This window comes from Pithys albifrons, chromosome 2 (assembly GCF_047495875.1).
Source record: "Pithys albifrons albifrons isolate INPA30051 chromosome 2, PitAlb_v1, whole genome shotgun sequence".
NCBI lineage: Eukaryota > Metazoa > Chordata > Aves > Passeriformes > Thamnophilidae > Pithys > Pithys albifrons.
The window spans coordinates 73,237,560-73,260,971 of record NC_092459.1 but is presented as its reverse complement, the minus strand read 5'-3'; the positions used below and the strand labels follow the sequence as shown (position 1 = coordinate 73,260,971).

General features: G+C 36.7%; 1 protein-coding gene across 7 annotated transcripts in view; it reads left to right on the top strand.

Annotated features, from left to right (window-relative positions):
* WDR27 (WD repeat domain 27) overlaps positions 1-23,412 on the top strand; it is a 104,450-nt gene that overhangs the window by 57,963 nt on the left and 23,075 nt on the right. The gene's annotated exons all lie outside the window — the stretch shown is intronic.

Here is a 23,412-nt window from a genome sequence, read left to right as displayed (position 1 = left end):
TGTAATAAAAGGTTCTATTTTTTAACTGTTCATTAATGTTGTGCTAACAGCATTATATTTCAAAGTAATTGTTTACATACAAAGGAGTTTTGCTGTTTTATCTTGAAACCCAACCATCCCTGCAGCTTGTTTATCATTCTTGGTATATGTTTTTAATCCTATGGATTTACCTTCTTTGTTTTTGTGTATTGTATCTTCATTGAAGTGTTATATTTTCTACTTTTTTTCCTTACTTAAAAGACACAACAGTAGTCACTATATATACATAAAAGAGTACACAGTAGGACCTGTTTACTTCACTACCTTCTCACCAATGGCTAAACTTCCTACTACAAAATATTTATGAAGTCAGTAAAATTTATGTACATGCAGGAGTATTTTCACATTTTCACCCATATTTCCTTCCATTTGTAAATAAAGATGCTAGCTTTTATGTGACTGTAGAGTTCTTGGAAGTTTCATTTGTTGTGTATATGTTGTTTTGACTGCGCAATTGTTGATTTCTGTCTTGTGGAGAACATTATGTGTTTTTTGTTTTTGGATTCAGCAATGCTATATTCAACCAAATGATGTTTTATTGAGGGCGGTCCCGTGGCGTAATGGTGAGCACTCCGGACTCTGATCACAGACTCCACATGACCGCACCAGGCAGTTAAATGCCTCCCTGCCATCCGATCCCATCAGATCTCGGATGCTCAGCAGGGCCGAGCAGAGCCGCGGCAGATGGACCTTGGGACTTAAACGGTGGGGCCAGTTCTGCGCATGCTGTGCCTCACCTGAAAAATCCACTGCACAGGCTCGAAGGGCACACCCCCACGTGGGAAAAGCCCTTCCCAAATCTTCATTCGCGAAGTTTGGCCATACATACATACATGTTTTATTGAATTTTGCACCCAGATTAAGATTAGTAAAGGATTGAGCACTGAACACATTTCTGCAGAAAAGATTTGTATTATAAGAGCAGACCTGACTGTGGTTTGCAGCGTCTTGATCTGTGGTCCAGCATTTCGGTGGAAAATGCCACCTTAGAGATCATCTGTTAAGAGTCTAGAGGCTCAGCTGCAGTGATACTATGAAACAAGACTTTGAAAGAACAAAGTTCAGGAAAATCAGTTGTTGTTCAAGGGGGGCAGAATCCATAAGTGTTGCAAAATAAACATTGGCTGTGGCCCCAAGCCAGACTGGTCTGCGAGTGTGCCTTGGAGCACAAGCTCTTTAATACTGTACTTTATGAAACATCACATGGTCAATTTAGTATTATGGTTAAGAGCCAGATATGGAGTTCATGGGCACCAAATCCTTTTCTTGAAGAGCTCTTTCCTGAGAAACAAGACCCGTGGATTTGAACCAGCTAATGGATCTCCCCATAGACATGGTTCTGGTGTAAGATTTTGAAACTGATATAAGGAACAGTTTACCAAAAGGCAAGTAACGTGCAAAACCTTTTCCTATAACGGATTACAGATTAAATGTAAATTTGATTAACCAAGTTATTATGCATAATAAGCACTTCAAAATGCTTTCTAAGTAACTGTTTTTGGGGGAGTTACAGAACAATGGTAAAAATAGTTACCTTGGCTTTCCAGTATAGGATTTAGCATGGAGTTAGATTCAAAGGCAATAGGATAAGAAGCTAAACAATGCAATGATAAGTTTCTAGAGTGGAAAAGAAGAAAATCACAAATGAATCAGATAAGAATAAGCCTTGAAAGAAAGACTTTTTATTAGGCAGCCAGAGTTTCCAATACAGGAAGATTGTTATACCTACTGCTATCACTACTAAGGGATCGAGTATTGACTCTATTCTTGTTTCACTGAATGTTTGAATTAATACAACTGAGAGTTACATTGGGTTCTAAATAGGCACTGTACAAAGCCCCATTGCATTCAAAGGGATACACTGGCAGGGGAAGGAGAAAAGGGAGAAAAAAGAAAGTGGCTGATGAGTGAAATTCTAACATTATGACTAAATTTTCTGCTGTGGAAAGATGCAGCCAAAAGTGAGATGTACTGGCAGCGCTCCTGTTCAGTCGTTTCTTGCCCAGCACCTGTCCGTAAGGTAGCTTGTTCCAACCAGTTTTATAACTCTCACTTGCATAAATGTTCTTCCAGAAAAGAGGGAAAAACCCTGAATGGGTATAATATTGATTTCTTTTACTGATGGGGGGGCATAGTTCTTTCACCATATGGTACTGTGCAATGATTTATAAGATTATTTCTATGAAAGTTGGAGAAGAGGAATAATGTAGAAATTTTGCATTTATCTTAATTTTTAAGGTGATTTCTCAGTTTTTGCTCCTTATTGTAATTTCTTGATTTTCACTCATTGTTCAAAACTTATGTAGGGAAAAGTGCTTATCTTACCAAAACCATTAATAGAATTTCAATCTATTTTAGGGAATATGCATCAAGGGGTATTATAGTGCTTAACTCTAATAGCTATAGTTATTAACTATAACACATTTGAGTCAGTCTACATTAAAAAACAGTAGGAGTCTTATCTTCCAAATACAGGAGCAATAAATAATCTCTGGAATGTTTTTTAAGGAGTATAAAAGCAAATAGAGACACCATTGTTGTCTGCTGGTTTTTGGTTGGTTTTGTGAAGTTTAGTGTTAGTATGTAGTCCGATGGATGTTACTTTTTTGAGACAGAATCATGACTTCGAAATCAGCATGCATTGCTACCACCCTACTGATATACTGAGAGGTAGTTCATCCTTTTGATGATCTGAGGCTACATATGCAGTCAGTCAGCTGGCTTGGCTGACAACCTTCTGATGCAGAGTGTAATAAATATTGGATGACAAATCAGAAAAGACCAAGAAAGAAAGAGACTATCTAGTATTTTTCCAGCATGTTCTTGTGTGTCTCAATATCAAGTCTTCAACTCTTTACTCATTTCAAAAACCTCTTCTCTCACCTTATACTAGTTTAAGCTCCTGAGGAAGAAATCTCTCAAGTTTTCTTATGAGCAGTAGTGTCTAGTAATGCAGTCTTTGTATGAAGACGGTCTTTGCCAAAGACTGTACTGCAGCTTATGTATGGTATGAAGGTATTCTCTTTACCAACATCCAGCCAAAGGAGATAGTTGCATTAAAACGAAAAATAAAAGAGCCTGCTACTGACCTCATATATGAGATTTCTGAGGTTGAATGTATTTGTCTCCTTGTCTTCTTGAACTCAATCTATGTATTCACATTTGTGTCATCTCATAGAATCACAGAATATGCTGAGTTGGAAGGGACCCATAGGGATCATCAAGTCCAACCCTTAGCCCTGTACGGGATCATCCCCAAGAGTCACACCATGTCCCTGAAGTATTGTGTAAATACTTCTTGATCTCTGTCAGGCTGGGTGCTGTGACCAGTTTCCTGGGGAGCCTGTTCCAGTGCTCAACCACCGTCTAGGAGAGGAACCTTTTTCTAATATCCAACCTAAACCTCCCCTGACACAACTTCAGGTCATTTCCTCGGGTCCTGTCACTGGTCATCACAGAGAAGAGATCTGTGTCTGCCCCTTTTCTTCTCACAAGGAAGTTGTAACTGCAATTTGGTCTTCCCTCAGTCTCCTCTTCTCCATGCTGAACAGATCAAGTGACCTCAGCCACTCAGGGAATTGAATGAGGATTTTGAGTGGATATTTCTTAAATTTAATGAACATATCTGTTTAATTTTTCTATCCAAATTACTGAAGCACCAGTCTAATGAAATTTTGTTAATATTTTATTTTTATTCACCATCATGTACAATATGGTTCTTCTTTGATCATCAAATTTAAGGATTTATTATCATGGTATTAATTGAGAAAAAATGGAATGGCAGTGAACGCAATTTGTCTTAATCTTTCATGGTCTGTTCCAGTTGATCAACTTGTAAGTGGTACCAAGACATTTATGTACAGTAGACCAAGGCAGCTGCATGTTCCCTTTCTTATTCTTATAAGTCTCTAAGACTTATGAGAGGGAAATTTTGGGGTAAAAAGATCTCTTAAAGTAACAGCACCCAGAGTATTGTTGAGCAAATGAATGATTGTGACAGTGAGTAAAACCTTTGGGTGTTTTTATGAAAAAGGGTGCTTTTTAAAAAAAATATTAGCGGTCATTGACTGATGCAACAGTGTAGTTTACAAGCCTACAACTTGTTAAAAATCTTGAGATACTCTTCAGATTTAGAGAATTGCATAACCATTCAACTTTCAAACTTTCAGCAGTTAAATGGATTTAGAAATTGAGCCCAAACACAGAAGTGCTAGTCTAAGTGACTTGGAGGAAAAGAGAAGCTTCAGCTTTAGCCACCTTTGGGAGATTCTCAAAGTAGACTTGATGTCCTACAGTGCCTAGTTTGGCTGCTGCCTTTTAGTCACTGGTTATGTTTGCAAATCTTGGCCTTCGTTGTTTTAAAAACTGCTTTGATGGAAATTATTGTAGAGCTCTGGACTGTACCACACTCCAGCTACAAGTGTGGTTGAACCTGGGGTGACACGGTAGATAGTCCTACTGAGTTTATTCTAATCATTGAGAATTCAGGATTAGAGTTCATCACTGCACATGTATGTCTCTATTTATAGCAGAAACATAATTTCTTTTGCAGTTTCTTACAAAGCCAAATAATACTGTGTACCAATATTGTTTCGTAGGAAAAACTGTTTATACCAAAGAAATTCTTTCAAGTATATATGACAACTCTGAAGAAGGATGGAAGATTTTAAAAGAAAAAGAAAAAGCCTTCCATAAGCTAGAAAGGATGATATAATTCAGTTTAATCATTGAATACTCTAACCATTCTAAGTGTGTTGCCAGCAAGCAACATCTGTCCACCACATGATTTTAAATAAATATGATTGGAGAGGCCAGCTTCTCAATTCATAGCATGTTTGTCATAAAATCTTTATGATACTTCTTACAAAGGTAGATACTTTATTTAATGGCACTACTAGGTTGAAAGGGGTGGTACAAAACAGTTGGTTATTCAGCTGTTCAATGTGAATTCTGTTTACTAAGTATCTAGACAGGATTCCCTGTAGACTGGAAAGAGAGAGGATTGGCTGGGAGTGGAAAGGAAAGGCATTAACTGTTGTCATAGGAATAATTTGGAGAACGGACAGCTACTTGGAAACTGTCAGATAGAAAGTGAGAGGGAAGAGAGAGTGCTGGAGACTAACTTTAAGAACTGGAGGAAAAGAACATATGTATGGGGAAGTGATGATATTGGAGAGATAAAGAGAGTGCCTAGAGGGAGGGAGTGAAAGCCCTGAGGAGAGAAGTAAGAGATGATAGCTGCAAGGTTAAGACTTTTAGTTTCTGCACTTCTAGTTAAGCCTGTTTTCTGAAAAAGATAGGAAAAAGGAGGTGCAAGTGGACTGGTTTTCAGAGTTGCTGAGAACCAGACATTACTCTTAACAGTTCTGAAAATGGGTGTGCTCAATGCCTCAGAAAAAACCCTACTTTTTAAAGGTCATGACGGGAAGTTTTCAGATGAAATAAACCTCTCTTCCTTCCTTCACACAATACACAACTGTCTTCCAGGAGCCAATAATAAAATATTGAGCATTCTCCATGCTCCATGAAGGGGCACGGAGAAAAATATTTTGTGAAGTGTACTTTGAATACAGTCTCCTTCTCAGTCCAGAGAAGCTGAAGTGAGGAAGCTTTGCCAAACAGTAAGAACTAAAGAACTAATGGTTAGGAGTTTGTTCAGCTATGTTTTTTTATATAGAAGTTATTCTATAGGAATTAGAATTTAATTATCTTACATAGCCCTCTATGAAGCTGTCAAGGTGTCTTATTTCTTTTTCTTGCCATCTTGAAAGGTGTTGCTATCATGCATTTAACTCACTCAACAAACAGTATTCATAGAATTCAGTTGAGCGTTTGTTGATACTAGAAACCATTCTGGGGGAAGCTTCAGGTCCAAAATTCCTGGGCTCTTCATGCAGAACAGGTACAAAGCTTCTTTTCCTACTTCAATTAAAATTTAAGCATTTGCATTCTGAGAAGATTCTCTCTTCTTACGTGATCTTTGAGTAATTTAAAGCCAAATCAATTGTCAATCATGATGCAAATGTATAGTGGATGTATAACAAATCAGAGTTCATCCATTATTAATATATTTAGATGAAGTACAAGGAAAATGAAGTGTGAAATAAACTTCATTCTAAATGAGCTTTTGGAAAAGGGAAAGCTAAGTCTTAGCTAACAGATTAAATATGAAAAGAAAAACAGACTCAACTTCTGTCTTAAATTAAAATAGCAACATAAAATGATTCCAGTTGTCTGATGGAGTATGATATAGCCACACCAAACATTTTGGCCCAGGTCCTGGCTGTATCTGAACTGTGTACAGCATAGCAGGGGGAAGGCAGGAAGCAGAAATTCTTTAAAGCTGCCTTTCGTACCTCTTTTCTCCCAGTTCACTGCATAAAGTACAGCAGCCTCAGAAATTCTTGATGCTGCACTCTCTAACCTATCCTTGTGAGCTGACCTGGCAGCTGGGGCACTTCTGCTTTACCTTCTTCCTTTCAGGCTTGTGGTGTGTGCTGGAGTAGGTAGGCAAGAGTACATGTTCATAAGGGGATCCTGTGCCCCTTTTTCTTATCTTATAGAAATATTCAACACCTGCAATCACCACTGTTCCTAGCTGCTGTGCTTCTGAAGAGTGGTATTTGAGATGTTTAAAAATTATGGTAATACATGCATTAAAATGCTGACATTGTCATCTTGAAGGGATTGGCTCATCTATGCTTTTTCATAAATCATTCACGTCTCTACTTGATCTGGAATATCATAGTAGCTGAGACATACTGTGATATGTTTTTTTACAGAACTGTAGCTGTAGTCTCTCCAGCTAGCTCCTTGCTCATGTAAGAATATTTCTTAAAAGAAAGAGTTAATTTCCCCATTGATATACCATGTCATGCCATACTGTACAGACTGATACCACACCACACCACAAGCCCATATCTGGGACTTATTCCAACATTTGCTTTCTTCATTTCAGCTCCTCTGCTAACATCTGGAGAGAATAACATTGATTGTGCCACAAACTTTTTATTTTCTAACCAGGTAATGGGTCATCTACACTGTTCATTGAAGAGAGTAGTTAGGTCTGGAGAAAGACAAATTACAATGATGAAGACTATCTTTTAAAATTTTACCTCAGTGTATGTGTCATTTTTTAATCTGAATTATAGAGTGTTTAGGAATGGGAGGGGCATTAAATACCATCTCTTTCCAATCCCCCTTCCATGGGCAGGGATGCCGCCCACTAGACCAGGCTGCTCAGGGCGCTATCCCAACCTGGTCTTGAACCCTTCCAGGGATGGGACATCCACAACCTCCCTGGACAACCTGTTTCAATGCCGCACTACTCTCTGAGTAAAGAATTTCTTCCAAGCATCTAATCTAAATTTCTATTCTCTTAGTTTAAAACCATTCTCCCCCATGTCCTATCACTATCTGCCTGTGTAAAAAGACATTCTTCTTTTTTTGTAAACTCCTTTCAAGTACTGAAAGAACAAAGTAAGATATTCCTGGAGTCTTCTCCAGGTTGAACAACCACAACTCTCTCAGCTTGTCTTAGGAGAACTGCCCACTCTTCTGATAATTTTGTGGACACTGTCCAACAGGTCCACAACTTTCTTGGGCTGAGAAATCCAGAGCTGGATGCTGTCTGGGCTGAGAGTGCACACTGTTGTCTCATGTGCAGGTTTTCATTCAGAAGAACCCTCAAGTCCTTCTGCACAGGACTACTCTCAATAGGTTGTTCTCCCAGTCTGTACTTATGGCTCAGATTTCCTGGTGTCAAGTGCAGCATCTTGCACTTGGATTTGTTCTCACAGGCCTACTTATCAAGTTTGCCCAGGTTCTCCCCCAAGTACTCAGCTTTGTGTCATCTGTAAACTTGCTGAGGGTGCACTCAATCCCACTGTCTTTTAACTGATAGAGAAATTAGAGAGCACCAGTTCAGGATGGAACCCTAAGAGACACAGCTCCTCACTGGCCACTGCTTAGACGTAAAGCTATTAGACTGTGCTCATCCAGCCAGTTCCTTGTCCAACAAATAGTCCACCCTTCAATTCCCTGTCTCTTCAATTTGGAGATAAGGATACCATGTGGGACTGTGTGGGAAGCCTTACCTAAATCTAGGTAATGAAAACAGTCAGTTTTCCCTTGTCAACCATTGCAGTGACTCCTTTGTAGGAGGCCTCCAAATCCTATGGAGAGCTGCTACGGACTTTGAACTTGTCTGGGTTGGAGAAAAGAGGTTGAGAGGTGACCTCATTGCTCTCTATACCTTCCTGAGGAGGTGGCAGAAAGAGTCTTTTACCTGGTATCCAGTGACCAGACATGTGGGAATGGCTCAAAGGTGCATCTTTCAGGGGAGGTTTGGAATTGATGTCATGAAACATTTGCTCATAGAGAGGGTGTTGAAACACTGAAACAGGGTTCCTGGATAGGCGGGTAATGTCCCATGCTTTAATACCATGCTTTAACTTTTGGTGAGCCCTAAAATAGTCAGGCAATCGGACTAGATGGTCCTTGTGGGTCTCTTCCTGCTGAATTCCATTCTATTCTATTCTGTTTAATTCAAATTCAAATTCAAATTTGAATTCTGATCCTCCTATCTCCTCCTTTGCCTAGCAGTACAATCTAAGATCTCTGACAGTTCTTCCCAGCCCTGCATTAGCAGAAGTCACTGAATGGCTAATCATGTCCCACCCTAGGCATTGGCTCTGTCCCTTTGTGGAAATAAGGTGTGTACCTTCTCATGAGTGTGAGAGCTGGGGATCCTCTTGCAATGATTTGACCAACTGAACAAATTTGTAAAAAGCATCTATGAAGTGTGGATTTTTAAAGTCTGTGTTCATCCAGTTTAGCTGGGTTTCCACAGAATGTCAAACTCCTGCATCTTTGACACTACCAAGGCTCAAAGATTAGGTCCTCAATCTGAAGCTGGGTGTGCTCCCAAACTAAACACTTGCAAATATTTTTAAGGTGAGCAGTACCTGTTCATTTCCCTGTAGACTTTTTTTTTTCTTTTAGTAATCAATTTTAGAGATGCCTGAGCTGTTTTCTGTGGGAAAAATGCTAAAACAAAAGAGCCTGAGAACAACAGTACTCATCAGAGCAAAGATCCATCTGGCCCAATACTGTCTTTCCCAAGTGGTCAACCATCATTTTCTGAAGGATGATATGAGCTATGCAGGTGTCCTCCTGCCAGGCTCCTGAGAGTGCTTGTAGGCCTCAGGAGCTGGGACTGGCATTCCCTGGAGCCTCCACCCACACTGTCTCCTGCCAAGAGGCTGGGAGATGTGTCTCAGCTCAGCCTGAGACCTTCAGTCCCTGCCTGAGCAATGCTGTAGATGTGTCTGTTTCTGACATTGTTTCCATGGCAAGCTTGGGATCGGCACTACAGATTGTTGCCCTCTGGGATGGACCCCTCAAGTTGGGTCATAGCTTGTTTGGCATAACATAATTGTTCTATTCTATTCTATTCTATTCTATTCTAGTCTAGTCTAGTCTAGTCTAGTCTAGTCTAGTCTAGTCTATTCCATTCCTTATGCTCTCCATGAGTTCAGTAATAATGACACTGTCTTTTCCCTGAAATGCTGCAGGTTTTCCAAATCTGAAACCGCTTTCAAGGACACATGTCAAAGAATACAAGTGGAAACCAGATTTTTATTTGTTTTGTTTTGTCTGTCTGGATCTGTTTCAGAGTTAATGCTCACGAGAATTGACACTGTCTCATATTGATTATTCAAATTTTCTCACAGCTAATGCAAACATGTCAAATCTTATCATTTAGTGGTCTTTTCTGAATCCAAATAATGTGTTAAAGTCTATTGGTTCATTTTAAGTACAAGAGTACAATTTTAAGATAAAAATTATTTTACAAGCCAATTTGTCTGTTGGCATGACTCCGCAACTTTGCTTTCGTGAAGCCTGTATTTTGTGTCTTAGTGAAGTAAAGGAATTATTTTTGCATCAAAAATGCTTAAAGAAGAAAGGGCTATATTTTTTATTTAGAATTGTAGGGACGAAGTGAAGCCTTTTGCTTACTAACAAGTTGAAACTCAAGCTTTCATTTAGAAAATTACTTAACTTGCTCAAGGGAAGTACAATTGCTGTGATGTAAAGATTTTGGGAAACAATAAGGATAGCTAAATCCTAAAGAAACATTTGAAATTCTTCTCTATCTATATTTGTTTGAAAGGATGTATTTATTTATAATCTGTGTACTGTATCCATCATAACTAGATACAGCAATAATGCATTTAAAAATAATGAAAGAAGCACTTCTCTGTTAAAGTGTGAAAGCTGTGAAATTCTACATTGAATTATCAGTGCCAGAAAAAAAAAGTTGCCTTTATGTCTAAAGAAATTTTGACCTTGATTTGAGAGAACATTTTTATTATTAGTTTTAAAATATTTTATTTTCTTTACTTTCGTATTTAGCAGTTTAATAAAACATGAATTCTTGAAACATGGAAAATACTATTACTTTGTTGTGCATCTTTTACTAGCACAGGTTTTAAAAAGTGAAATATGAATCTTGTTCATCACTCCTATGCTGACATAAATTTCAGCCAAAGGTTCTTTATTATGGTATCCAAAACCAGATTGAATGCTCATAGTTTTAAATCTCAAACTATGAATTTGTATATTTAGCAGAAATAGATTTGGTTTTTTCCTTGCCTACAGTCAAGACAAATTCATCCATGTCCTCACAGTATATACTCAGAACTCATGGCCATAAATTCAACAGTATTTATTAGAAATATGGACCTTGCATTGTAATTATGTGATAGGAAGGTTCCTGAGTTGCAGCAAAAGTCTGTCAAGTATGGCCTTCTCAGGCATAAATTGTATGAATCATATAAGGATTTAAGGAACCTCCTTCTTCTCTGTCTTCCATCATTCAGTCCTGTTTTCATGAACCTTTGAGTTTTTTGTTGGTTTGTTTGGGTTTTGTGTTTTCTTTCCTTTTAAGCCTTTGAAAAAAATTTAGAGAGGGACCTTTCAGAATATTGAAATTTGCTGGAGATATTTTAACATCAAAACCTTTATGGATAAGGTGAAAATTAGTAGGACCACTATGAATGTGAAAATCTGCTTCACTAGTAAAAACGTTAAAAGAAAACTTACGGATGTGCTAACAGCCTATTACACCAGGATGAGTGATGGACTCCACAGGGAGAATTGTTCCTGTGTATCTGCTGCAGTTCAAAAGTTTTCAAAGCCAGCCTTTCCACACCATTTCCCCCCCTAGTTCTATAAGGTCTGGCATACTGCAGGCAATGAAAAATTGTATATATAGGAAACCTTTTATTACAGGCAAGGAATTCTGTGATAGATGCTGATCACATGTAGGCAGTTTGAGTCCATTAGCCTTTACTAGCGCGGTCTCAGCAGTAGCCCTGCAAAATCACAGCTGGTCTTCACTGGTTTAAAACAGTTTATGCTGAAGTGTTATATGTGCCATTGCAGAATGAGTTTATGTTTTTTGCAATTAAAATTCTAGGTTTGAGATATAATGATTGTACTACAGGAGCCTTTGTAGAGCAGAAAAATTGGAATTTAATTACCCACTTTGAATTTGGGCACAACACTTGCGGTGAAAATTCTGCAGTAGTGAAAAACATCTGATTCCAGTTATCAGATTTTAGCTAGCATTCCTATATTAAAGATTTTTTTCAAATCAATGTATAATGCCAAATATAATAAATAGAATAATAATGAAAAAAATCATAGAGCTATCATTCTAAGAAAAGGCATGAGGTAAGATTTTAGTTTCTGCACAGTATGATATAAATGGTACTCTTTCAAGAATACATATTTCTATTATAATTTCTTAAGAATAATACATGTAGAGCCAGCAGATGAATCTTGAGATGAATCTGCCAGGAAGATGTTCTGTAAACTAAAAGCCCCGCTATGTCTGGCAGCATTTTATTGTATCTGGAGAACATTTTCTCCTGTGATTTTAACTAGAAATTGAATTCCTTCCATTGTATTTTCAGGACTGTTTTGATGTGAAGTCTGATAAAAATTGAGAAATATAGTTTTTTGGGTTTGTGTAAGAAGCAATCCAAAATTCTATAGGAATACAGTTAATTATGACAGTAGATTCCTATAAATGCCTGTCATGTCAAGTAATAATAGTTACAAAAAAAGTGCTGTTTTGGAAAAACCACTTTTTTTTTGGGCAGTTTAAAAGAAATATCTATTAGTACTCACCTTAAGACAACAAAAGTACCTAATAAGGGTACCCAAACTCTGATTCATTAAAAGATTCATAAGGATCTCCCAAATCCCTTCTCTGCCTTACAGAATAGTGTTTTTTAGTGTAACATACGAACATGGACTACCTTTTATTTTGCTTGTAATATAGATATGATCTGGAAGTTTTGTATAGGTTCCAGCTAGCACCTGAAATGTTGGCATCTGCTCTGAAATGAAACTTTTGAGGTTTTTCCATCAATAATTTATATATGCAGTTATGATACTTATCGAGAGAAGTGTTTGTCACTTTAAATGCCTTCTCTTTCCAAATTTCAGACTTACTCTGTATTTGAAGGTTGGAACAAATTCTATCTATGAATGACTCAACTTCAAGATGTTTTGTTTGCACTGTAGAATATGATACACGCTCCATTGGGAAGCTGCTAGTCTGGCAGGTTTAGCTAGTTTTCCCACTGGCTTACCAAGTGTTATGCAAGCACTGCTATCCCATGACTTGAACAGCTCCTGTTACTTTTTACTTTAGATATGGAAACAGAGCTTTAAAACATCTTATAAATAATAAGGTCCTTCATGAAAGTCAAGAACAATATTTCAAGATACAAAGGTCTGTATGAAATAAATATGATTCCACTTTCTTTAAGTGGGAGTTATATGCCTTTATTATTTTAAAACAGAATATCCTTTTCCCCTGAAAATATTTAAATATGCAATATATTCATTTAAGATCATGGTTTGGCTGTTTGATTTGCTATGATCTGAAAAATACTTTCCTGAGGAAAAGGGGGATTACCCAGCAAGAAAATGAACTTTCTTTCTGCAGGCATATAGATACAGGATGTAATAATCCATGAATGAAATGTATTTTGAGTCCTAGGCTGTATCATCCTGGCATTTACACATTATAAATCTCTCAGTCACAGAGGATGAGTATGATCCAGAGGACAACAAAACCCTTTTACAAAAAAGAAGCAAGGCTGAACTAATAAAACCAGTTGTTACCTAGGTCATTCAGATGGAATGATGAGGTTGTTTAATAGGGAACTGTGGGGTGTGTTAGAATGACAGAAATAGTTCTTCCAGGTCCGTAATTTTAAAAGGCAAATCACTATTAAACTTCCATGAAAGTCTGCTTAATATATAACCAATCTATTAAAATCAACCAATAGGGTGGAATTTTATAGAGTGAAATGAGTCATATTATATGCAAGGAGAGGTAAAATAGAATTAGCTAAAACTGGCATTTCTAGCCTCTTCAAAAAGGAAATGCAAACAAAATATATCATGATGGACTCTGAAGAAAAAGGGGCTGTTCTCCAGAAGCAGTTCAAAGGAAACCAATGTCAATGTATTAATTTGATTGCATAATGAAGACTTTTACTAGAACAGGGAGAGGCTTTTTGTTAACCTATTATGCTACAAGGGAAATTGTAAAGAAGCAAGAGATTTTTATTTATTTCAGTAAAGGGTTTTGTAAATTGTGTGGTATCAGGTCTGGAATCTATTTGATTGACATCACTGCAGCTGGCCAGCCTATCATAGTGCTTACAGCTGAAGTGAAAAACTGTTATAGTTTCTAAACTCCCACTTCTGTAAACATCTCCTGTTCCACTGACTTATTTTTGGAGTTTTACTGTGCAGGGGTTCCAAAGAAGTGGTGCCAATGAGTAGAGTATAAAAGCAGTATTGAAAATCACTTACTTTAATGTAGTACAATATTGTGTTTTAGATGGCAAAGGGCCTTTCAACTTAGCTATGAATACCTTTATTTCTGACATTATTTGATTTATTAAATGTTTGCTGTTTTGTGCCTGATGGACACAAAATATGGCCTTACAGTTCAAAAGGAGAACAAATGAGAGAGTCCATCAGAGTTATAGACGAGATGTAGAATGCAGGGCTTCCTAAGAGCTAAATTTAACTTATAGGGCGTTAATGGACAGTATTCAGACCATATGCAATGTGCATCCTTTCATTTTCATTTCCACTATGCTTCTAAGTTAAAATTTCTAGATTTAAAAATTGGAAAGATGTAAAAGGAAAATAAATACTGCTACAGTTAGAACATCAAAGTGACAGATTTATACAGTAGTTGGGAGGGACAATATTCTGTAGGAAACAGAATTTTGGAGTGCAGCTAGATCATACAGCAATGTTCATTACAGAGATGCTTGCAAGACAACAGTCGTTCTTTTTTAATAGTCATATTGGAGTCTGGAAATAAAACTAGATTGCAAAAACATGCAGCCCATATTAATGAGTCTGTTTTTGTACTTTTCCAGGATTTCATGCAGAAGAGTGTGAGGTATCTGCTACAGATGTTGGCTTATGGACTAAATAGTAGGATATGAAAACAATGAAGTGATTTAGGCTTCTGAGAGCTTAGAGATCCTTTTTGAAGATAGAATTGGAATTTGCTCTTAAGTCAGTTATTTAGTTATCATTTATTCATTTTTTAAATCTTTTATTCAGGGTTTGGGCTTTTAGTCCTTTAGCTCAACTCATGGAGGGTCTTACTGTTGTTGTTGAATGGCCTGAGTCAAACTCCTCAAGCAAACCCACAATGGCTGGTCATACTACATTGGCAGTCTGGGACAGTCCGTCAATAACAAATAGCTCCTAAACAGGTTATATTGTGGGTGGTCCAGGAGTTTCCTAGGAGGGACAGTTTCAGGAAGACACTGGATTGAATGGAATAGTGCTCTCTCTTTCTATTTAATTCTGCTAAGCATAGCTAATCGTGTGACAGCCAATCCTATGGGAAAGGGACATTCTAAGAAGAAGAAGACGCTGCATATATAATAACTCCGTATGAAACAGTCTCACAGGTTGCAGTTTTGTTTTTAGGCATATTTTGGTTAACAGACTTTTTATTTTTCAGTGAAGAAAATCATAGTTTACAACTCAGTATGTAACTATAGAGGCAGGTATAGCTACTAGATTGTGGTAAGGTGAAAGATCAGAATATCTGATTACACATTTGTAATATCTTTATATTAATTGGTATAGTTGCATTCTTCTGAAAGAATACAGTTTTATTTCAGAATAGTGTGTACAGTTGCACCATTGTGCTGCTCTCTTGCCAAACCATGGAATTTTTCCAAACCAAGCTGAAAGGAATTTGTGTGCCAAAATGCTGTAGGGAAAAGTTAATTTGAATTATGTTTGCTTAGTATGGAAGTGAATCCCTTCAATTACCTTGTTCTTACAACAGTTTCTTTTTGTTGACTCACTCAAGAATGACACTATCTCCAATGGTACAACTCCTTTTGTTTCAATCAGTGGTGCTATCACTGATGGTTTGAATGCCTTCCATGGACTTCCCATATACCAATGCATTTATAACTTCTTAGTGGTTATATTAACATATTTATATCAGAGGTGCCAAACTGAAATTTAGCCATGACAAATCAGCAAGCCACTGTTTTCTTTCCAGTAATCTGGGTAGTATACGCTTATACTTCATTAGATGCAGTTTTATGTCCTTCTTTTTATAAAATGCAAATTCTGCAATAACAAAACTTTGTTTTAAGGGGAAAAATGGAGAAAAACCAAAAGAAGCATGTTGCTATAAACAGCTATTAGGGTTGAATCATACTAGAGTTTTGTGAATGTTTTCATTTTAGCATGTCAGCTGTTCATTAATTTCTGATGTTTTTTACTTTTTGGACAAATTATTAACAAATGTTTTTCTTCTCAGCTCTCAAGAAAAATGTTTTCATACTTTTAAAGTAAAAAGTGAGCAAAAAGACATTATTTGCACTTTTTGTGTGCTTGTTCTTGTCTGTATTGAAAAACAAATACTTCAACAACAAGAAATGTATGCTAAAATCATAAGAAGGATCTAGTACTTTCATAAAGTATCTTTCATTGGTTTAAAAGAAGACATTGTTGCAGTTCTCTACTGCATTATGTTGTATATGTGCAATAAGCCTGCCATGAGTCTTTACACTGCTTAATTTTTTTTGTGGAAAAAAGGGATCACAAAGAAAGAAACAATAAGCCACATTACATTAACATTGGTTAATTCTGACACACAAAGTAGCCTTTAAGACCAGTTAGGAGTAATCTGTTGGTAATTTTAGGGTTAGTTATGCAAGCATATAAACCAGTCTATTTAGCTGTTGAAATCTGTAACTCAACTCCATTTGTTCTTATTCCCCTACTTCTCTGTTTAGAAATCTGTAACAGATTACGCTGCCGAATTGAAAGTTTCTTTCAAGATAAACATTGATCACTGAATTTGCAAGTGCAAATTTGACAACACATTTTAATTTGCTGCAAGTTTGCTTGGGGAAAATATCAGAAAAACTGGCTCTTGGTTTCATTTGTTTCCAAAATTCATAATGTCAATCTGAAACCATCTAGTGCCACACAACAGTTTGATCTCACAATTGATTTCTTGGATAATATGGTCACTCCTCTGTATGTTAGGGTTCACGAAAAGAGTAAACTTCCACTCTTTGATTTTGAATTCACATCACTGTTGTTTGGCACATGAATAAGTAAGACTTTCCTGTGTGCAAATGCTAGTACACATCATCAGAAAATCTATAATTTGCCATCCTATTCTGAAGAAAACTTCAGGTCTAACTAATATTGCCAAACTACAATAAACAAAAAATAAATGGCAGAGGAACTGGACTTCACACCAATCTATGAGATTCATAGTGAAGACATTCTATTACTCAAAGCACACAGTTTATATGGGGTTAGGACTACAGCTTACTGGCTACAAGAGTTACACACCACTACGCTAGAAACTTCAGTTGGTTAGAACCTCTCTCTCACAAGTCCCATGTTTATATTAGTTTTTGCTGGCTGCTTTCGTGCACCTGCAGAGTCCTGTGAATTCCTACTCTGTGAATTCTTGGGGAGTAAACCTCCTTCCTACCAGCCAGCAGCAGCTGAGCTCTTTGCTGCTTCTGGCTGATAGCTGTCACAGGGCTTTCTATAGATCTGAATTGCTCACTTTTGATTTTACTGTGACTACACTACAGAGCCTCAGCCATGTTCTTACATATTCTTACAGAGTTCTTACATGACATTTAAATGTCTCTGGTCAGCAGAAATATGTGTCTCTTACTGAAGATAGTGAAGAAGGGTTGGGAATGCAGTCTTGTAAACTAACATTTGTTGTAGCAGGCATGCTAATAGTATGGAGGAAAAGCCCTGTTATATACCTTATTAATGGCCCAGTTCCTTTCCAGATCCTGAAAGTGTTGACCTGATCTATGGTGAAATCATTATCATAGATTTAAGCACATTAATAAAATTATTGTTTACCTTGTATACTTTTGTGTACTTGTGTACCTTGAACCTTTGTGCCTGTCATTGCAGTGTGCTTATAATTGTGATGCTATAAAGAATATCACTTGCTATTTAGGAAATGCAGATATTTTAAAAATGCTAATTAATTATTTGGGAAAAATGAAAACTGTTTTTTCTGATAGGTAATGGCAAAGAAATCTTTCATGGGATTGCAGTAAATGAAAGCATATTAGTTATCTATTTGTGCTTTCACATGTGTTTGAATATTTCTAAATGGGAGTCAATTCAGGCAACAACCTTTTCCTGTCAGTACAGCTGAAAAAATATTTTTACACAGCTAGATCCCATATATGATCTGATACCATGTGGAGGTAATCAAATCCTGTGTAACTGTTGACAGCACTTTTTGATTTCCATGTGTCCTTATTCAAGCTGCTCCACTGTAATTTCAAGGAGTCTCTTATTTGTAGGTGGCTCTGCTGGACAATATGTAACCTTGGCCTGAGCACTGCTTTGCTTTGGAAATTGAGCAATGATTTTTAGCTTTCTTTTGCAAGTCATTGCAATGCTTCCAAATACAGTTGAAAAGAATGTATATGTTGCCTTAGTTAACAATACAGATCCTGATTGTAACTGTTCTTATTAAAAATCAGCTTATTATTAATCTTTCCTATGACATGAATGTGCAATATTATATTTCAAGAACTGCTGATGAAATCTCTTACCAGTTTAGTAGCAGGTTTTGAAAGATTTCATGCTAAGAAATTTTTCAGAAAGTGAAATATCTACAGAAAAGCTCATGTGGCTCTGTCTCATACTAATGTACTGTGAATGCTGAGGAAGAATAATGAGTGGAAGCCTGATGCTATCAACACAATGTAATTTTATTCTTTGCTTTATATCAAATAATAGAACAAAATCAGTCATAAAAGTATTTGCAGCAAACCCAAACTGTTAGTTCAGTCTTTGCTGGTTTGTTTTTTTATGACTTTCTGTGTAAAAGTTATGATAATGAAAAACTGATGAGTTGCTGATTTTCTTAAGAAGTTGTTATGTGTCCAGAGTTGCATGCTGGTCAAAAAGTATTGACAGGACAGTGACATTGCCAGAAATATAGTCACCATCTCAGCTTTTGCATAGCATTTGATCTGCAAGGAAATTGTGTCCTTTGGAAACTACATGGCTGCCAAGTCAGCAATGGAGCGGGAGGGAAGTTGGAAGGAAGTAGGTTGGTGAAAGTGAGTTAAATGTCGGTAAGGAAACAGTAGCAAGGGAAAGAAAACACAGGAAGCCACAGGGAAGAAAAGTGAACAGAATTACCTATTTTGTAGAATTCTAGACATTTATTAAGGATGTATTTCTTTGTGACAAACACTAGAAAATTTTCTAAACCTCCAACAGATGAGCCAGAAAGTTTGCAACAGGGCAAAAACATATGTATTTTGAAGAAATGGCTACATTTTCATCCATTGTGTGTCTGCTTAATTCAGAAAGTTTTTGTTACAGCATTCAGGGATTGCTTATCCTGACTTGTTATAGGTTGTCTGGTGCTGTAGAGGAATTCTATCAATGTGTAGATAAATGTGAGTATTGGACTTTCACATTAGCTCCACATTCACCATGCCCAAAGCTCAATAGTTCACATTCCAAAGAAACTTAATGTGGGTTTGACATTAGCAATTTATATTGAATGTCCATTTTAAGCTATTTTTGAGACATGCAAGTCATATTATTATAGCTTATGTAATATGGTCCTGTTTTTAACTAAGAGATTATATAATGGTTACATGTTATATGTAACTATATATGAAATGTTTTGAAAATAGAAAATATTTTCAATTTGAAGAACTGTGATATTAAAGAATAGTAGCTGTCTGTCAGAATTTTTAAATCACAGTTTTTTTGCTGCACTTGCCTGTGAGTATTCCTTATGTTGCTCAAAATAAACGCATAAGAATTTCTCCATATATAAATCTGTATGGAGTCTTTGGTCAGTCTGTGAAAGAACTTTACATGGACATTTTCTATTAATAACCTTCAAGATTTAATACTCTGGAAGACTAACAGTATACGTTATGTCTTCTTACTTAATGCTACCATAACAGTAAACCTCAAGGATTATTACAATTATGTTTATAAACTTTTCAGAAGTAATTGTCACTCAAATCATCTTTTTAGTTTTCCCATTGTAGCTATTAATTTAGTTTTGAGTCAATAAGATTAATTTCTACCCATGCAAGTAAAAATACATTGTTACAGTACTAACAAACACTTTGCAGCATTCCAGAGCAACTGTTTGGTCCTTTTAAATGGAAGGACAGGCTAAGGAATTACTCATTGCAATTATGTCTGATGCAGATGAGTTGTGCTTCTGTGAGCAAGATGCTCAAAGCTTCATGCAGAAACAAACTTTGAAAATTTGGTAGTAAAAATGGCTAACTTAGGTCTGAAGCAGTGAAAAAAGAGGGAAAGTTTTGTTTTGAATCAAGGTGTGATAATAGTCAAAGAAAGGAAGGGTAAAAGCAATTAACAAGCTGAAGTAAAGGGAGATTGTTGCAATTGATATGTAGACTTAGGTAAATATTTTAGCTATTTAAATGAATGTGGAAGATCATAGCCTTGTGATGTTAAACAGAAAGAATTTGTAGGAGTAACACATAATCTAGAGGTGAAGATGTAGGAGGAAACTGAAGCTGCAGGTAATCTTCAATTTTTCTGTCCCCATGACAGGTTACTGTCTACAATGATGGAGAAGGTTTGAGAAAAAATTGCAGTTAAAAAGAAATAAGGATCCTTGTTCTAATCTTGTTGGACTTGAAATAATGGTGAATCATTACACTGGTATGGAGTTTGGTCTGGAAGAGAGGTTTAACTGTGGCTCATGCTTAGAGAAAATGGTTTGACATTATCTGAAGTTCAGATGTAAGGGAGGCAGGGAAAGAGAAGAACAAGGACAGACTTTTGTGAAATGTTGTTGGGAACTGATTGGGAAATAAGAATGCTCCTATGAAGGATTGATAAAAGATAATCAGGACAGAGAAGAATCAAGAAAACCAACAGATCTAAAATCCAGGAAAAGCATTGTCAGCTGTATTGAAGGCGGCTTTATAAATGGAAGCAAGTAAGGAGGACACATTTATTGTCAGTTATGTCTGGGAACAGATCATTAGAAAGAATGTCAGGGATCATTTCTATGAAATTCAAGGGCAAAAGGTACATTAGATAAGAGAACTGGAAAAAACCACCACCAAACCTGACTGCAAACAGCACATACTTTTTTATTAAGTAAATGAGAGATGATCTGGAACTGGAGAAACAAATGTAGACAATGGCAGGCCTTTTAAGGACACAGAAACTAAGGAATGTTTACATTGGAAGGGGGAAGAGTAAGATGACATTGATATGTTAATAAGTAATGGAGAGAATAAAAGAAATAAATTATTGTGTGAGACTGGGCCTCTGAAGCAATCAAAGGGAAACAAAAGAGAAATATCGCAACTGACAAAGAAGCACTGCAGTAGGGGAAAAGGAGGACAGAAACTGGAAAACACTGTGGACAAATAAAGATGGTTTATTGCGGTCACCCTTTATAGGGTTAAGGGAACTATGTTAATGATGGTCAGAAGAGCTCTGGCACAGCAGGCATCAGAAGGCTTGATCAGAGGGCTTACAAATGAGAGTGTTTATTTTTAGGTACATCTACTCTTTTTATGTACTCTTATACCCAACATGTCATGACACTATTGGTTAATGAATTCACCTAAGATACATAGAAGCATCCTATTGGTCACAAGATATCACACACTCTACAGGTAGCTCTCTGGTCCTTAAGGGTGTACTCCAAACTACTTCCTTCAAGAATACACTCTGAACTGCTCTCTATATCAATCTCTTCATACACACACACTGTTACCCCTACAATAGTTAGGAAAGAAACCATGAAAATTACAGACATAACATTTCTTTCTAGAAAAGAAGCATTATTTAGTCAATGTAGTAACCTCACCAAGAGCAGAGAAAGAAATTTCTCAGAATCATAATTGAATTGCTTGCTGGCTGTTCCTGCAGTTAGACATTTTCAATTCCCCTGCTCCAGTGAAGCAGCACAGTTATCCTGGTCATACCTGGAACCATATACATACTAAACCAACTTAATCTGTCATTAGGGCAGGGGTTTGTTGAGTATTTCTGTTGCAGTTCCTGGTAACCTCTATTTTATCTTCAGTTGAACTTGTCTTTGAGATCTGTGCTCATAGATGTAGAATCATAGAATCATAGAATCAATTGAGTGATCATCAAGTCCAACTCCAGTCCATTTACCAGATCATGGCACTCAGTGCTACATCCAATCTCAGTTTAAAAACCTCCAGGGATGGTGAATCCACCACCTCTCTGGGGAGGCCATTCCAATGCCTGATTTCTCTCTGTGTAAAGAATTTTTTTCTGATATCGAACTTAAATTTCCCCTGGCAGAGCTTGAGCCTGTGCCCCCTTGTTTTATTGCTGACTGCCTGGGAGAAGAGACCAACCCCCACCTGGCTATAACTTCCCTTCAGGTAGTTCTAGACAGTGATGAGGTCACCTCTGAGCCTCCTCTTCTCCAGGCTAAACAACCCCAGCTCCCTCAGCCTCTCCCCATAGTGCTTGTGCTCCAGTCCCTTCACCAGCCCTGTTGGTGTTCTCTGAACTCGCTCCAGCACCTCAATATCTTTCCTGAACTAAGGGGCCCAGAACTGAACACAACTGACAGCCTTTCATAGAATATGCAGAAATCTCTACAAATTAGTCTTTTTTGGTATTGCATGTCTTCATGCAAAGTGCTGTGAAACTTATGCTTTTGGGGAAGAGCATGGAGTAGAGTTCTGTTCTTTAAAAGTCTTTAGAATGATTTCCTCTCAGTTTTAACATACATCAGTTTCAGTCTTAAAAAAGTTTCTTTATTAGCTATGTAGGGCAATATATTATTCCTTATGGACTAAATTTTATAGGAATTATGGGAACTCAAGGATGTACTGTTTCAAAGGGATTCATCAGTTTTACAACACCTTTAAATTTTGACTTTTTCAAATTAAAAGGTAACCAAGGGAAAGGATTTTTCTTTATGGATATAATTCTTACTAATGTTAGCTTATGTCATTAATGTTTAGATATTTGGATGCCAAAATAGTTATACTTTATGTTCTCCCTTATTAAACACTAGATTCTTAGAAGGCTAATTGCACCATCCTACCCTACATTTATGTATGGAACGTATTATTAATCTGATTGCTTAAGTTTATTCAAAAGGTACCTTTAAAAGGTGAGGCATTAGTACTGTTTAGGCCTTTCAGACCTTGATAGTTTAATGTTCTTGACTTTGTACTGGTGCTTTAAAAAAAGAAGAGAAGATTATTTGTTCCCATTTGCAAATTCTTTTGTTCCTGAAGGAAATATATCTATTGGGTTAAAATGTAATAAGATTTCTCTGTTTCTCATCTGTCTGTGAACTAAAGGAGAGATCTTACTCAGGTAAAACTACAGAAAAAAATATATAAGGATCACAAGCTTATTCTTTAGAATATATTGAAATGTATTTGACTGTGACTTGAGTAAAATTTAACTTTGAAAGAAGTATTAGCAATTTATCATAGCAGAGTACTAAAACATTATGTATAATAATTGTATACAATTAAACTCACCAAACATAACAATAAAGAAACAGAAGTAGAACAGCACCCCAGAAGAAAAGAAACAAAGAACAATTGTGTATTCACACCATTTTAGTTCAAAGCCTTAAAGTTGCATGAAACAGGAGAACTGACATTTATGTTTCTAAGGTGAAAAGTTCTTAAAACAAGTAAGGACAATGAAAAATACTAAAAAGGATCAATAAATACAAGGTGGGTAAAATAGAGATATGCC